The 16473-nt window shown below is 43.1% G+C and overlaps 1 non-coding gene across 1 annotated transcript; it reads right to left on the bottom strand.

Moving 5' to 3' along the window:
- Positions 1-12912: 12912 nt before the first annotated feature.
- On the bottom strand, positions 12913-12996 carry trnas-uga (transfer RNA serine (anticodon UGA)). The gene has a single exon. It is a non-coding gene; the product is annotated as a tRNA-Ser (tRNA).
- Positions 12997-16473: the final 3477 nt, after the last annotated feature.

Genomic DNA, 16473 nt, shown 5'->3' with positions numbered 1-16473 from the left:
GCAGATGAGTGGGAACATCTGCAAGTTCCCCTCCAAGCTATACATTATCCTGACTTGGAATATATCACCATTCCTTTACTGTTATTGGATCAAAATCCTGTATCTCCCTCCCTAACAGCACCGTGGGTGCACCTGCACCACATGGACTGCAGCGGTTCAAGAAGGCAGCTCAACACCACCTTCTCAAGGGCAATTAAAGATGGACAATAAATGCTGGTCTTGCCAGCGATGCCCACAACCCACGAAATGAATTTTAAGACGTTGGGAAATTATCAGAAATCAGCCAAATTAGTGGCACTGGTTTGTCCTGGCTGTCTCTCTTTAGGCTTCAGACACTCTCAGTGTATATGACTGTTCACTCTGTATGAGTCAATGTGGTTCACATTTTGGAAATTTGCAGCAGACATGTTTGCTGTTCCTTCCTCCTGTTCCTCCTTGATTACTTCTGCCTGTGTGTAACTCAGGCTCCGTTTGTGGGTAGGTCTTGTCCAGGTGTCCTCATCACACAGGTTGCAGCACTTACTCTACTTCCAGTCCTTTGTCTGGTGGCCTTCCTGCTTGCAGCTGCTTTGTATTTGGCCGCCACGTGTCCAGAATCTCCACATCACTGAATTTCCTCATCCCTGGACATGATGCAAGGTGAAGGACAGCGAGGCTGTTTTGGAAAGTATTTGCACTTGGGAGTGTGTAAAATCGAAAGGTACCAAAAGGAAAATCTAGTCTCCAGCTTTGTGAATCTTTAGAAATGCTTTGGAAAATGGGGCTGTTACTTTATTTTGAGGTTGTTCTTGGAACAGAGATGGCTGAGGGGAGATCTGATTGAAATGTACAAAATGTTGAGGGGCCTGAGTAGAGTGGAGGTGAATGGCCTATTTACTTTCACAGAGAGGACAGTGACTCGGGGCATAGATTTAAAGTGATTGGTAGAAAAACTAGAGGGGAGATGAGGAACAATCTTTTCATCCAGAGGGTGGTGGGGGTTTGGAACTCACTGTCTGAAAGGGTAGTTGAGGTAGAAACCCTCGACTCATTTAAGAGGAGTCTTGATATGCATCTCAAGTGTCATAATCTTCAGGGCTACTAACCAAATGCTGGAAGGTGGGTTAGAAGGGGTGGATCAATTTTTGACCACACAGACGCAATTGGCCAAGTGGCTTCTTTCCGTACCTTAAACTTTCCATAATTCCGTTATTCTACGATTCAAGATGAGAACACAACGCACCACATTTAAAGCAACAAGGGAAAAAAGAAGTTTCTCTCTATGTCCCCGACTAATTTGAAGAAAGATTGAGGGAGCTAGGGCTTTTCTCATTGGAACGAAGAAGGATGATAGGTGACTTGATAGAGGGGTACAATATGATGAGAGGCATAGATAGAGTGGATAGTCAGAGACTTTTTCCCAAGGTGGAAAGGGCTATCACCAGGGGGCATAATTTTAGGGTGATTGGAGGAAGGTTTTGGGGAGATGTCAGAGGTAGGTTCTTTGCACAGAGAGTGGTGGATGCGTGGAATGCGCTGCCAGCGGTGGTAGTGGAAGCAGATACATTTGGGGCCTTTCAGCGACTCTTGGATAGGTACATGGATGATAGTAGAATAAATGGTAGGTAGTTAATTAGATCTTGTGTAGGTTTAAGGTTCGGCACAACATCGTGGGCCGAAGGGCCTGTACTGTGCTTTACTGTTCTATGTTCTATGTTCTATGTTCTATATTCTAATTCATTTCCAAATCCTAAAATACTCAATCAAATCACCCATTACACTCCGATATTCCAAGGAATGCAGGCCTGCTTGAATGAATCACACCTCATAATTTAACCATGAGAGCCTTGGCTGCATTCTGGCGAATTTTCACTGCCCTGTTTCCAAGGCCAATGTGTATGTTTTATAAAGGGCTGAGACCAAAACTATGCACAGTACTCCAGGTGTGGTCTAACCAAAATATTGTGTAGTTGGAGCAAAACGTCTCCTTTATATAACAGTATAGAATTTAATCATAACATTGTTACAGCACAGAAGGAGGTGTTTCTGCCCTTTATATTAATGCAGGCTCTCTGCAAGAGCAACTCAGCTGGTTCAACACACCCACCTTTTGCATACAGCTCTGCACATTTATTTTTTCCTCAGATAATTATCCATTTTTTTTCTTATTCGTTCTTGAGATATGAAGGTTCCTGGCAATGCCGGAATATACTTCCCATCCCTAATTGCACTTGGGAAGGTGGTGGTGAGCTGCCTTCTTGAACCACTGAAGTCCATATGGTGAGGTACATGCAAAGTGCTGTTAGGGAGGGAGTTCCAGGATTTAGACTCAGCAATATAGTTCCAAGTCAGGATGTTGAGTGACTTGGAGGGAGGCATGCAGGTGGTGCTGTTCCCATGTACCTACTGCTTTCGTCTTCCAGGTGATACTGGTTGCGAGTTTGCAATGAGTTGTGAATTGGTCATGGGTTGAAGAGAGAATTGTTCCTCACCATCATAGATGCCAGTCTTTAGACAATTCAATTAAATCCACGTGATAGCAAGAGATGGGCGAAGGCACTGGATACAGAAACGTCTGTGGGCCCTGACAAAATCCCAGCAGTCATACGGAAGACATGTGCTCTGTAACAAGCCATGTCCTTAGACAAGCTGTTCCAGTGCAGCTCCAATACAGAAAATTTGGAAAATCGCCCAAGTATGCCCTGTCCACAAAAATCGGGAGAAATCCAATCCGGCCAATTGTCTACTCTCAATCATCAGCAAAGTGATGGAAGGTGTCGTTGACAGTGCTATGAAGTGCATTTGCTCAGTAACAACTTGCTGACCGATACTCAGTTTGGGTTCCACCAGGGGCACTCAATTTCAGGCCTCAAAACCACCTTGGTCCAAACATGGAAAATATAGGTGTATGCAAGAAAATTTTGTATCCACGCTGTCACTGGTCCTTTAATTCCATCCAGGTTAGTTTTTCCTGGAAGTCGATTATGTGGTATTTCACCAGGTGTCTTTTTGAAGTCCATATACACAATAACAACCAGACTACCGCTGCCCTCATCAACTTTCTCCATTACTTCAACAAAGAACACACTTCGTGAGAAAAGCACCAACTGCCATAAGATCTAAATTAGGTTTACTGTGTCAGCATGTAATGGCATGGAGTGTGGTAAATAAGGTTGGTGAGTTCCAAGTTTCAGAGGCCCAAGTGGAAATATGATGTCGTGATCACGGAAACCTGACTCAAAATGGACAGAACTGGGTCCCAAATGTACTTGGCTACAAGGAGTGCAGAAAAGATAGCTACGGAAAGAAAGGAGGAAGGGTAGAAGTATTAATTAAGGAGAACGTTACAGTGCTGGAGACTGAGGATGTCCTAGAGGGGACAAGGAAAGAATGGGTTCCGAAGAAGGGTCACTGACCCGAAACGTTAACTCTGCTTCTCTTTTCACAGATGCTGTCAGACCTGCTGAGTGATTCCAGCATTTCTTGTTTTTATTTCAGATTTCCAGCATCTGCAGTATTTTGCTTTTATATTAAGGAAAGAATGTATTTGGTTGGAGCTAAAAAAAACAATCGAGTCACATTTCGATTGCTGGGTGAATTCCAGAGACCACCAGCTAGTCGGAAAGCTATCGAGGAACAAATATACAGAGAGGTGCAAGAATTATAGAATAGCAATAATGGGGGATTTAATGTATCCTAATATAGATTGGGAGATGACTCGTGCAATGGGCAGAGAAATCACTCAACAGCTCTTGTTACATCTAAGGAGTGGGAAACAAGTTAATCTTCCAAGTTGATGATCATTCATCAGAGCTGGAGATGTCAGAGATGTAACAGGCTGGAAAAAGAACAGCGGCAGAGCTAGGGGAGTAATAGAAAACAAGCAAAGGGCTGTGAAAAGTTGCAATACGGAGTGATATACTGACTGAAGAGATGCTGGTGCAAGGCAAAATGTGGGTGATAATGGGATAGGTTTTTCTGCCTTCTGTTCAAACTTGCAGAAATATTGCTCCTTATCAACCAATCGGAATTACTTGGGCAAATAAGCACGCCGGGCCGAATGGCCTCTTTCTGTGCAGTACATTTTTATAATTGTATTTTTCTCAACACTACTGCGACTGCCTTTCACAGTCATTCTGCCATCTTGCAACCATTACAGCCAAATACACTTTCCTGTCTTGTATCTTTGCCTTCTGACATTATGACACTGAGGAAATTCAGAGAGAAGTTTTCTTGTCATTTCTATCAGCAGATTTGGAACCAGACCTGCTGAATGACATTTTTAATGGTGCCAACCCTTCACTGCAGCTCAGCTCATCAAAAGATTTGCTGTTGTCATCGGCCTGTTAGGTATATTTTTGCACTACATCTGCTGAACAACATTAGTTTCTGGCAGCTCCACTTTCTTCTTTGGAGGAGCAGAGGGAGCTGGAGAAAAAGCAGTGACAGAAATGCTTTGGGATTCCAGTGGTCGTGAAAGGCTCTATATAAATGCAAGGCTTTATTTCTTTCTAAATCCATGCCCCCTGGTTATTGATCTCTCTGATCATGGAAACAGGTCCTCACTACCCACTCTATCCAGGTCCCTCATAATTTTCTGCACCTCCATTAAATCTCCCCTTAGCTTCCTCTGTTTCAAGGAAAACAAATCCAACCTTATACCATCTTTCCTCATAGCTCATCTGCATGTAAATGAGGTTCAGGATGAGTTTCCCAGTTTTTCTCCCTGAATCTGATGAATCTGATCATTGTCATTGGAATCCTTTTCGACGTGGATCCGATGCTATTTGTCCCCCAGAAAGTGACCATTGTCATTCTGTTACTCTGAACAGTTTCTTTTCGTACAAAGGCTGCACTGGAACTTCCCACTTTTAAAGTATTATCATTCACTGTACATTAGGCTTCATCTACAAACTTGTCTCTAACATGACCAGTGATTCAGAGGACATTTTTTACTTGTAAACCAGGAAGTGTGATATTCACAACAGCGTGCTGCAGAAAGACACTGTTTGAGCACGGGTGACAGTGGTGGAGGAATGGAGAGCTGGGGTTTGCTCGTGAAAGCAGCAACAAAGTTTAAAACAATCACACTGAACACGGGGGTCTAACCCATGAGCAGGAGATTAAGAGTCTCATGCTCCACTGACTAAGGTAACTAGGCAACCCACGGTGGCGTTGTCATTTTTCTGTGTTCCGAGATGTAAAAGGAAATTGATCAATAAAAGCTCAAGGATGCAACACATTCCACTCAATCATCAATAACATCATTCCCATCTTCCACTTCTTAGCTGCACCTCCTTCCAAAGATTGCGATCCATTTTATTGAGGAATTGTTTTGGGGTTTATTATTTACCTACTTTGTGTCATCATTTTGATATGAGATTCTCTTCAGTATCCACCAGAAATTGAATTGCAAACCTAACAGACAAACACGAAAAGCACAAATTCCATGGTGCTCATTTTCAGATGCAGAACAGTCAGCTTTTAAATAACATGAACACATTTTACAGTGAAGCGATTTCGAAAGTTGTTACTTTTGTTTGTGACTCAGTCACTCCTGAGTCTGTGCTCAGAGTATGGGGAGGTTTGGCCCAGACTGTAGTGTCCTGTGTCCCATGGATGTACAGTAATCCTCTGATTGATTTGTTGTTTTGTGTTGGCAGTGGGTGATTGGAGAGTGTGGAGGTGGAATATTGCTGCTTGTCCCGGTCTCACTCACTGTGGAGCTGGGAAAGAGTGAATAATTGATGTATTTGTTTCCATGTGTGACATGCAGCTTAGACTTGCTGTTATTAACCGAGGCAACACAGAATAATCCTTTCATAATCTCCCACAAATTTGAACAGAAATCAACAGTAATGTTCCACTTTGAGGATGACTTTCTGCACTGTCAGTGGTGGAAACGAAAGTGAGTGAAAGACGCTGTGGACAGCTTGAGTGTACAGAACTGTACAGAGGAAAAGCAAATGTAACAGGTCTGTGACTTAATGCAATTTGATAACATGTATTGACGAATGTGTATCACTCAACTTTTCCTAGTATTGCATGGAATGTGTTTTGATAAGGTTTCAATGTGGTTTTGAACTGGGGACCGTTTCCAAATACAAGACGGATGATAACTCTAACGTTATAGAAATACTGCACTGCAATCAACATGGGGAGCATAACCAGAATGTTAAACTGTTATTTTAAATTAGCACGAGGTGATTTTTTTCAAATTCATCTTTAAATAATCTATAAATGATTCCAAGCTCATGACATTCTGGCTATTTCAGCAGCCGTGTTGAAAACATCAAATGTTTTGGCTTTTGACGTCATCAATCTTCAGGAAAATATAATTCAGGAATGTGAAATTCCAGATCCGTGGATAGACTGGAGAAGCTGGGGTTGTTCATTTTCGAGCAGAGGAGAGAGGAGAATTGATGAAAATGTTTAAATGAAGGGTTTAGATAGAAGAATTAAAGAGGAACTGTTTCTCTTGGCTGAAGGATTGAAAAACCAGAGAGTACAGATTGAAGAAGATTGGCAGAAGAAAAGGTGACATCGAGATCTGCTGAAAGATCACTGACCTGAAACATTAACTCTGTTTCTCACTCCACAGGTGCTGGCGAACCTGCTGAGTATTTCCAGCACTTTCTGCTCTTATTTTAGATTTCCAGCAACAACTGTATTTTTGGTTTTGTGCTCAGTTTCATCCCAAGTTGGGCAAGTTTATTTTTAACTTTGCTGTTGCTTTTATGACCGAACTCCATTTACCAGGTATAATACTTTATTGCATGCAGTTGTAGCTGAGTGGTTAAGATGATAAACTTAACAATCTGTTGTGAATTCTGTGTGAGTGCTCGGGTCCTGCTGCCGACCTTTCTGATTATTTCAAAGTTTAACCAGGTCCCTGCAGAGCCAATCATCAATTACAGGTAATAAAATCCAGCACCTTTCAATCCCTCCAGGATTTTCTCATTTGCATTTCAAAATGTACCTTTAGAAATGGAACAAAAATCTGCCAAATTGGAGACACTCTTTCTTTCCAGCTGTCTGTCTCTCTTTCGGCCTCCCTCACTCTCGGTGCACAAATCTGTGTGTTTTGCTCTATGTGTGTCAATGTGGTTCAATTCCCTGAGGAGGTGACTGGAATTTTACCTTCACAAACTTGATTTATTTTAGTTGTGTAGCATCATTTTAAAATGTTGCAGTGGAAAGTAGCAGGGTAAAAATAATAAAAGACGAGATTGTCTCTTTCTGCATTTTCTTGAGTGGAGACTGTTCAGCGACTAACTGCCGGTGTATTAAAAAGCAGAGGATGATTTAAATTTTAACTGAGCAACATTTAAACAGATATAGACCGAGTAGTTATAGTCGAGTGGTTAGGTAATGAATACATCGAGAGAATGAATTAATAAATTTAAAAAAAACAAAGTGAAATCCCTCGGACATTAGGAATTGTTTCCACCGCTGCCAGCTCTCACAGGGAACAGGAAAATAAACGTTCATTGACAACTTATACCAGAACGGAGGGCTGAAAACCAACAGGAAAACCTCGAAAATAGAGAAGGCTGGAAGGTGACCTGATAGAATTTGCGATGCTTTGTCCCTGTTTCATCAGGTATTAGAGGCGAAATTTAGTCACTCAGCTTCAGGTTCACATTTGCTGATCCGGAATCAAACAAACAGCAAGATTTTTATAGACATGGAAAGAAAGATTCTATATTGAGATGCAATTCTTAAGATCATATTTTGACATCTGATGGATCAGCATTTTTGTCCAACACTCTCTCTCTCTCTCTCTGCCATTAAATGACTGCAGTAACCACACTTTAAAAGTACTTCCTTGACTGGAAAGTGCTTTGTGAGATCCTGGGGACGTGAAAGGTGCTGGTTTCTTTTCTTTTCTTACTTTCTGTCTGTCAGTCTCAGTGAAGTAAAATATGGAATTGTGGAGTAAATCTGTTCCTTTCAGCATCTACTCCACACTCTGCCATTCTCTTTCTCCTTTTCTCTCTTTTTCTCTTTGTTTCCCTCTCATCGGTGTCTGTCTGGAATAAAAATCCTCCCTCGGGGCTGGTGGATGAACCCAGGTCTGCTAACAGTGCGATTCTTGGACTGATGCTTCTGTCGCGGATACACAACTATGAGTTGTGTTCCTTCCTTTTTAGTTCAGTGGTGAGTATCCTTACCTATCACATGGGGAGTGTGGAGTCAATTTCTACATGGGGAGGTTGCACATTTTCAAGACATCGGAATGTTTCATGGTGCAGCTTCATCTCAAAATATAATGGCGAATGTTAGCAGAGATAAAAATGCAAGAGGGAATGTTCTGTTTAAGAATTTTCTGAAGCAGTGACCGTTTCATCATGAAGTGCCCTCACAGTACACAGTGATAGATAATTGTGATTTTAATCTAATACTGATTTCTGTTCGTGCTGCTCAGTGACACTGCTTCATATCTGCCAGTCTGCCATGTTGCAACTTGTTAAAATTGATGAAGAATAAAAGAAGTACGCCTGTCGCAACAACCCTAATATAAAAGCAAAATATTGCAGATGCTGGAAATCTGAGATAAAAACAAAACGTGCTGGAAATATTCAGCAAGTCTGACCGCATCTGTGGAGAGTGCGGCAGAGTTAACGTTTAAGGTCAGCGACATTTCACTAGAACTGGCAAAGGTTAGCAATGTAATAGATTTTAAGCAAATAAAGTGAGGTGGTGCAAAAGAGAACAAAAGAACAAAGAGAACAGAAGAACAAATATTATTCCTAATGAGCTTTATTACGTTTTTATTCAGCAAGGAATGTATTTTTGTGTCATTTCATACAGCAGCAAGAAAATTTCATTCCCTGACCGTGTTTCATTCCTTGACTAGGAATATAACCATGTCTGCGATGTAGAAAGCATTGAATTCCACAAGACCACCAGGGAATCTGCCAGAATTCACTACAAGTGAGCTGCTCCACGCTACATTTGCTATTTCTTCACTTCAGGCCATTTTCACCACAGATTAGTTTTTCATTAAAACAATCAAATGTTTACCTGAAACACAAAAGCCTTGTTCAGGCAATGACAGCACCGAATGTGTTGACATGAGCACAAAGCTGCAGATGTACAATTTTCAATTTCCAAGATGAACCAACCTCATCAATGTACAAAGCAGCACACTGCCGTCATACATCAATAGAAACAACTGACACACATCAAATTCTGCCAGTTTCATGTGGGATCTCCTTCGGCTTCTATCATTGCTTTTTGTCCAGCTCTCTCTGTTCCCCCAGCTCCCAGGTGAGTTAGATGCCTGATGTGAACACATCGAATTCATGAAACCCAGATTTCCCTGGAAAGCCAGGAATGGGAATGAAAGATGGAGGACATTGGGAAACAATGGGTGTTGCAGATAATGGGATAAATAAGCACTGTGATCTCATCTTCCTGCTTCTTCCAGATACTGAATACTGGAATGTGTAAGAGTTGTTCCCATTAGCAATTATCCCCAGTCACACTCTCCTTCCAATCTTTTACCACTTGCTTATATTTCAAACTCTGCATAATTTCTCACTGGTTTTCAATGTGTATTTGGCTCTAATTGGTTGTAAGTTGGTAGAATGACTGTGAAGGCAGCAGCAGTGCTGTTAATGAACATACAATAGCAGAAGCGTACAGTACAGAAGGAGGCCATTCGGTCCAGCATGATTCGTTGACAGAGCAGTTGTGATTGGTTGATCAGGAATGATATTTGTGCAGATTGAGCAGCAGGCAGAAATATCTGCCCCATTGCCTGCCACCCATATTTTCCTGGCCTTTTCCTCACTTTCATCAGTTCATCACTCTGTGTTCTAACATGTTCCCCTTTCCATCCCAAGCTCTGTCTCTATAACTGTTAGTGACCAGTTACATCTCTGACTTCTTCAGCTCTGCTGCACAATCACCGACCTGGACCTTTAATTGTGTTTCGCTCTCTCCACAGATACCGCAGGTGGCTCAGCTGCAAAGCAGGGCAGGAAAAAGAGTGGAAGAGCTATAGTGATAGGGGATTCTATCGTGAGGTGTACAGATAGGCGTTTCTGTGGTGGGAAACGGTCTCCAGGATGGTATGTTGCCTCCCTGGTTCTCTGGTCAAGTATGTCATGGAGCAGCTGCAGGACATTCTGAAGGGGGAGGGTGAACATTCAGAGTTCGTGGTACACACCGACATTGGCAGAAAGAGGGATGAGGCACTGCAACAAGAATTTAGGGAGCTAGGTAGAAGATTGAAAAACAGGATCTCAAACGGTGTATTCTCCGGATTACTCCTGGTGCCACGTGTGAGTGAGTATAGGAATAGGAGGATAGAGCAGATGAATGCGTGGCTGAGGAGATGGTGCAGGAGGGATCACTGGGTATGTTACTGGTGTGCAAGTTGCGTGGGTTGCACCTGAACTGGAACGGGACCAAAATCTTGCTGAGAGGTTTGCTAGTGCTGTTGGGGGTCCGGGGCTGGGGTGGGGGGGGGGGTGCTGGGGCGGTGTGGGTGGGGTTGCTGGGTGCGAACATATTTTGGCAGGGGGCTGGGATACAAAGTGGAGGTACAGTCGGGGATGATGCACAGCCAAATATAAAAGAGAAATGGAGTCAGTGTGGAAGGCAGAGCAAATATTGTTAAGGCACAAGTGAAAAATGCAAGGCTGGATTGCATCTATTTTAATGAAAGGAATCTTACCAGTAAGGCAGATGAATTGAGGGCGAAGATTATCACATTGGATTAATATATTATTGATATCACAGAGACATGATTGATGGAGGGGCAGGACTGGCAGCTCAATATTCCAGGGTATAGAATCTACAGGCAAAACAGGGGTCCATTAGGGGCCAAAGTGGCAATCTGTGTGTGGAGCCGGAGGTTATAGGTGAGGTTTTAAAAATTACTTTTCATCTGTGTTCACTATGGAGAAGGACGATGTGGGTGTAGACATCAGGGAGGGTGATTGTGATATACTTGAACACATTAACATTGATAGGGAGGAATCATTAGCTGTTTTAGCGGGCTTAAAATTTGCTAAATCCCCAGGCCCAGGTGCGATGTATCCCAGGCTATGATGTGAGGCAAGGGAGGTGATCACAGGGGCTTTGACACAAATTTTCAGATCCTATCTGGCCACAGGAGACATACCAGAGGATTGGAGGACAGCGAATATGGTAACTTTCTTCAAGATAGATTCCAGGGATAAACCAGGTAATGACAGACCGGTGAATCTAACATCAGTGGTTGTGCAACTATTGGAAGAAATTCTGAGGGACAGGATTAATCTCCACTTGGAGAGGCAGGGATTAATTAGGGATAGTTAACATGTCTTTGTCAGGGAGGGATCGTGTCTAACTAACTTGATTGAATTCTTTGAGGTGGTGACTAGATGTGTAGATGAGGGTAAACCAGTTGATGTAGTCAAATGGACTTCAGTAAGTCTTTTGATAAAGTCCCGCATGGGAGATTGGTTAAGAAGGTAAGGGCCCATGGGATCCAGGGAACTTTGGCAAAGTGGATCAAAAATTGGCTTAGTGGCAGGAGGCAGAGGGTGGTCGTCGAGGGTTGTTTTTGTGAGTGGAAGCCTGTGACAAGTGGTGTAGCGCAGGGATCACTGCTGGGACCCTTGCTGTTTGTAGTGTACATGAATGATTTACACGTGAATATAGGAGGTATGATCAGTAAATTCGCAGATGACACGAAAATTGGTGGTGTCGTAAATAGTGAGGAGGAAAGCCTTAGATTACAGGACGATATAGAGGGGCTGGTAAGATGGGTGGAGCAGTGGCAAATGGAATTTAATCCTGATAAGTGTGAGGTGATGCATTTTGGAGGCCTAACAAGGCAAGGGAATATACAATGGATGGTAGGACCCTAGGAAGTACAGAATGTCTGGGGGACCTTGGTGTACTTGTCTATAGACCACTGAAAGCAGCAGCACTGGCAGATGAGGTGGTTAGGCAGGCATATGGGATAATTGCCTTTATTAGCCGAGGCACAGAATATAAGAGCAGGGAGGTTATGATGGAACTGTACAAAATGCTAGTTAGGCCACAGCTGGTGTACTGTGCACAGTACTCTGGGCAGCACACTATAGGAAGGATGTGATTGCCCTGGAGAGGGTGCAGAGGAGATTCACGATGATGTTTTCTGACCTGGAGCATTTCAGTTATGAAGAGAGACTGAAATGGCTCGAGTTATTTTCCTGAGAGTAGAGAAGGCTGAGGGGGGACACGATTGAGGTATACAAAATTATGAGGGGCATTGATAGGTTCGACAGGAAGAAACATTTTCCTAAGCGGACGTGTCAATAACCAGGGGGCATAGATTGAAGGTCGGGGGCAGGAGGTTTAGAGTGGATTTGAGGGAAAAAGTTCACTCAGAGGGTGTTTGGAATTTGGACCACACTGCCTGAAAAGGGTTGGTAGAGGCAGGAACCCTCACAACATTTACCAAGTATTTCGATGAGCACTTGAAACGGCAGAGAATACAAGGCTACGGACCAAGTGCTGAAAAATGGGATGAGAATAGTTAGGTTCTTCATGACCGGCACAGACACATTTGGCCGAAGGGCGTGTTTTTCTGCTATATAACTCTATGACCGGCAGAGTTGCGAACCATTTGCTGTTTCTTTTTAATGTCAGTCACGTTTGTGAGAGTTGTCATCACAGTAAAAAAACTGATTACTTTCTGACCAGGAATCGAACCCAGAACGCGAGAGTGAATGCATTGAGCCCACGCCACTCGAACACCAGTGAAGCTCACCCACGCTTTTCAATATTAACTGCTTTTCCCATTTCTGCTGATTTGTTTGTTTATTTCTCACACATTTTTTGCCTTTTGTTCAGTTTATGACAAATCCACGATCTCTGATTGATATTGAGACATTTGAACATTTCCAACCAGCAAAGTGAGTAGTCAACTCAAGAAAAATGACGCAAAGCCGCTGCGAGCAGGGTTTGAACCTGCGCAGGGAAATTCCCCATTGGATTTCAAGTCCAACGCCTTAACCACTCGGCCATCACAGCTCAGATGCTGCTTGCTCTTCTAATTAAATCATTGGTACAATGCATTAGACAATTGCTGAAATTAGACATATTCTGGGGAATCATTGTCTTTGAGCCTTGAGTTGAGTTGCATCTCCCAGTGTATGTTAAAATTAACATGATGGAATCAGTGTAGTTTACAACACAGAAGGAATCCTCTCAACCCACTGAGCCTGCACCGGCTCTTTGAAAAATCAGTCAGTTTAATCCCACAATCCAGCTTTTTCCCATCACCCTGGAAATCAGTCCTCTTCTCTGCTCGCTATTCTCTGTTTTATGTACCTCAGAAAATTATGTATCCGCGCTGTCACTGGTCCTTTAATTCCATCACTTTAATTTTTCTAACAAGTTGATTATGTGGTCTTTCACCAAATGCTTTTTAAAGTCCATCTCCACAACATCAATCACATTACCGCTACCCTCATCAACTTTAGAGTTATACAGCTATACAGCACAGGAATAGGCCCTTCGGACCATCGTATTTGTGCCAGCTATCAAGCACCCATCTATTCTAATCCCATTTCGAGCACTTGGCCCGCAGCCTTGTATGCTATGGCGTTTCAAGTGCTCATCTAAATACTTATTAAATGTTGTTAGTGTTCCTGCCGCTACCACCCCTTCAGGGAGTGTGTTCCAGTTTCTTTCTCCATTAATTCATCACAGAACACATTTCATGAGAAAAACATCATCTGCCATGAAAACAAAACCCAGTTCATCAATTCACATCCCTTGGCAAAGAAGATTCCCCAAAGAAATATTGTCAACAACCCACCGCTGGCCTTCCAAAGGCCAGCCCTGCTTTTGTAGCATGTGTCTGCCGAGCGGTCGGACCGAAGTGTATAGACTCAGTTCAAGGTCCAAATGAACATTGGTGTGAATGGAACGTTTGTAACCTCGAAACAGCGGTGGTAACCGAGCGATGTTAACGGCTTTAAGACCGTGAAAGTGAATGTTACAGTCAGCTAAGCCGCAGTGAAATGAAATGGAAGCAAGTGAGTGTTAATAGTGGAAGGAATAATCTGAGAGAAGGGGCGGGTTTGAATGTTGGAACGTGAAGCACAGGCATGTGTAAGTGAAATACTGTAAAAGGAGACAGTAGTTTTTTTTTCTCCATCAAGAAGAAATTCATTTTCAAGAAGTAAGGATTGGTTATTTGTTGCATTCCATTAGTTGGTGCAGCAGCCGGTTTAAGACATAAAGCAAGCTCTGTCTGGATTTGGAGTTGCTGTGACCACAACACAGAGTATTCACCATTATCCAGTCACAGTCCCACTGAATCAGCTGTGATAGTCTAACACAATTGTTTGAGAAAGATCTTTTTCAGTGAAGAGGATTTCTCGACATAAGCTGCCTGATCTGCTGAATCTTTCGAACATGTGATGCTTTTATTTTGAACTTTCCACCTGAGCAGCTTTTCTGCTGATATAAGAAACAGCAAGGGTCCCAGCACCGATCCCTGTGGTACACCATTGGTCACCGATATAACACAAATTATAACCGCTTTGGGAATGGAACCCCAGTTCAATGGAATTATGATCGCTGAAACCCCGACTATCAACAACTTTGGGGGATGCCATTGACCAGAAACAGAACTGAATTAGCCACATACATACTGTGTCTACAACAGCGGGTCCGAGGCTGGGAATTCTGCAGCGATTAACCCAACACCTGACACCCCAAAGCCTGTCCGCCATCTACAAGACACAAGTCAGGAGTGCGATGGAATACTCTCCACTTACTTGAATGATATTGGAGCTGCCCTCAGGAAGCTCAACTCCATCCGGGACATATCAGCCCACTTGATTGGCAGCCCATCCACCACCACAAACATTCACTCCCTTTGCCACCAAAGCACAATAGCAGCAGTGTGTATCATCTACAAGATACACTGCAGCAACTCACCACAACTCCTTCAACAGCACTTTGCAATTCGACAGCACTTTGCAAACGCGTGACCTCTGCCACCTGGAAGGGCAAGGACAGCAGATGATTGGGAACATCACTATCTGCAAGTTCCACTCCAGGCCACACACCATCCTGACTTGGAAATATATCACCGTTCCTTTACTGATATTGGATCAAAATCCTGGAACTCCCTCCCTAACAGCACTGTCCGTGCACCGACACCACATGGACTGCAGTGGTTCAAGAAGGCAGCTCACCACCACCTTCTCAAGGGAAATTAGGGATGGGCAATAAATGCTAGTCTTGCCAGCGATGCCCATATCCCATGAAATAAATTTTAAGAAGTCAGAAATGAAACAGAACTCAGCCAAATTAGTGGCACTGTTTTGTCCTGGCTGTCTCTCTTTAGGCTTTCGTCACTTTTGGTGTATATGACTGTTCACTCTGTGTGAGTCAATGTGGTTCACATTTTGGAACTTTGCAGCAGACATGTTTGCTGTTCCTTCCTCCTGTTTCTCCTTGATTATTTCTGCCTGTGTGTAACTGAGGCTGCGTTTTGGGTAGGTCCTGTCCAGGTGTCCTCATCACACATGTTGCAGCACTTACTCTACTTCCAGTCCTTTGTCTGGTGGCCTTCCAGCTTACAGCTGCTTTGTATTTGGCCGCCACGTGTCCAGAATCTCCACATAACTGAATTTCCTCATCCCTGGGCATGATGAAAGGCGAAGGACAGCGAGGCTGTTTTGGAAAGTATTTGCACTTGGGAGTGCGAAAAATTGAATGGTACGAAAAGGAAAATCCAGTCTCCAGCTTTGAAAATCTTATGGGAAATGGAGTTGTTAATTTATTTTCGGGTTGTTCTTGGAACAGAGATGGCTGACGGGAGATCTGATTGAAATGTACAAGATGTTGAGGGGCCTGGATAGAGTGGAGGTGACTGGCCTATTTACTTTGGAAGAGAGATCAGAGACGAGGGGCATAGATTTAAAGTGATTGGTAGAAAAGTTAGAAGGGAGATGGGAGATGAGGAGAAGTCTTTTCACCCAGAGGGTGGTGAGGGTCTGGAACTCACTATCTAAATGGGTAGTTGGGGCAGAAACACTCGACTCATTCAAAAGGAGTCTGGATATTCACCATCTGCAGATGTTTCAGTAGCTGTGCTCTGAAACCCTCTCAGTGCCTTTCAACAGGACGATTCATGACAGAATGTGCACACTGGGAGAAAAGGAATGCTCCCTCACCATTTAAAATTGAGTACAATTTTTCTAGTTAGCTTCCTGTCCACAATGATCAAGTGAAAAAGACGTTTCTCTCTATTTACCCTCCTCATTCATTTCCTGATCCTAAAATACTCAATCAAATCACCCATTAACCACCCAAAGTCTATGGAATGCAAGCCTATTTTAATTAATCACATCTCATAATTTAACCATTAGAGCCTTGGCTGCATTCTGGTGAAATTTCACTGCCCTGTTTCCAAGGCCAATGTGTATCCTTTATAATGTGCTGTGACCAAAACTATACACAGTATTCCAGGTATGGTCTAACCAGCAT

This window comes from Heterodontus francisci, chromosome 34, assembly GCF_036365525.1.
Source record: "Heterodontus francisci isolate sHetFra1 chromosome 34, sHetFra1.hap1, whole genome shotgun sequence".
NCBI classification, from domain to species: domain Eukaryota; kingdom Metazoa; phylum Chordata; class Chondrichthyes; order Heterodontiformes; family Heterodontidae; genus Heterodontus; species Heterodontus francisci.
The sequence above is the reverse complement of the archived record's forward strand: the minus strand, read 5'-3'. Positions and strand labels throughout refer to the sequence as shown.